Source organism: Myotis davidii, unplaced genomic scaffold (assembly GCF_000327345.1).
Source record: "Myotis davidii unplaced genomic scaffold, ASM32734v1 scaffold211, whole genome shotgun sequence".
Classification (NCBI taxonomy): domain Eukaryota; kingdom Metazoa; phylum Chordata; class Mammalia; order Chiroptera; family Vespertilionidae; genus Myotis; species Myotis davidii.
In genome coordinates this window covers 793,780-794,763 of record NW_006282523.1, presented here as the reverse complement: position 1 = coordinate 794,763, position 984 = coordinate 793,780, and the positions used below count along the sequence as shown (strand labels likewise).

The following is a 984-nucleotide window of genomic DNA, read 5'->3' as shown; positions in this document are numbered from 1 at the left end:
GGGCAGCCTCCTGGACCCCCCAGCCCTCCCCCTGCCTGGCTTCTGCTCACTCGGGACTGTACAGGGTGTGAGCGCCCAGCCCAGCCCCTGCGGGGGAGGGGGGTGGGGGGGCACCCTTTGCAGCTAGGACCCTGAGGGGGCAGGGAGCCTGGCCCTCCGGTGGGCGGCCACTATCACTGCCCATCCATCCCCCTGACAGGCCCATTTTCTCCTGGTTTTACAGGACCTTTCCGAGCAGGAAATGCATCTGCTGGCTGATTGATGTCTTCACCTGGCCTTTGTTCCCAGCCGCCTCTCCGCCGCCTCTGCAGGGCTGCACCTCCTGCTCCAGGGTCCAGGCCTCTCGGAGGACATTCCAGGGTCCCCCCTCTGTCCCCTCCAGGCACGGGCCCCAGTGTCCAGGCCCCCCTCTGTCCCCTCCAGGCAGGGACCAGGCTTGCCTCTGCCTCTGGCACAGGAAGGCTAGTCTAGGGGTAATTTCAACTTCCCGCAGAGGGGCCCCTGGCCACAGCCCCCGGCACCTGCACAGGTGAGGAGCGGGTATGGGGAGAGGGTGGCTGAGCGGCACCTGGGGAGGGTGTGGCCCGAGGAGGGGCTGCTGCAATAAGTGTTTCTTTGTGCCTTCCCTGGCTTTTGTTTTGAATTCTTCCCTGAGGTTCCAGCGGAGCCCTCCTAGCACACCTGGGGACAGGTGGGGGCCTTTCTCGCCATCTCTGCAGGAGGGGCAGGTGGGGCCTTAGCCGCGCCTCCTGAAATAACGAAAATGCAGCCGGCCTGCTCACTGTTCTGACGTGGTCTAGAGCGTGTTGAGAAAACTTAGTGGCACGGGAGTTCAGCTCAAGGTCACCTGGTCCCCACCTCTGCCAGGCGCTGTCCCCCACCCTCCCAAGGAGCGTTCTGGGAGCCTGGGACCGTGGTGCCTTCCTCTGTGCCCCCAGGTTCTGCGGGAGGGGGGTGCGGTGGGGGGGAGGGCCTGTTGGGCTG

General features: G+C 65.4%; 1 long non-coding RNA gene across 1 annotated transcript in view; it reads left to right on the top strand.

The window, feature by feature from the left end:
- Window positions 1–624, top strand: part of LOC107182106 — a 1,014-nt gene extending 390 nt beyond the window's left edge. Inside the window, exon 2 of the long non-coding RNA XR_001512824.1 lies at window positions 224–624. This is a non-coding gene — a long non-coding RNA (uncharacterized LOC107182106). The remainder of the gene's footprint in view (window positions 1–223) is intronic.
- Window positions 625–984: the final 360 nt, after the last annotated feature.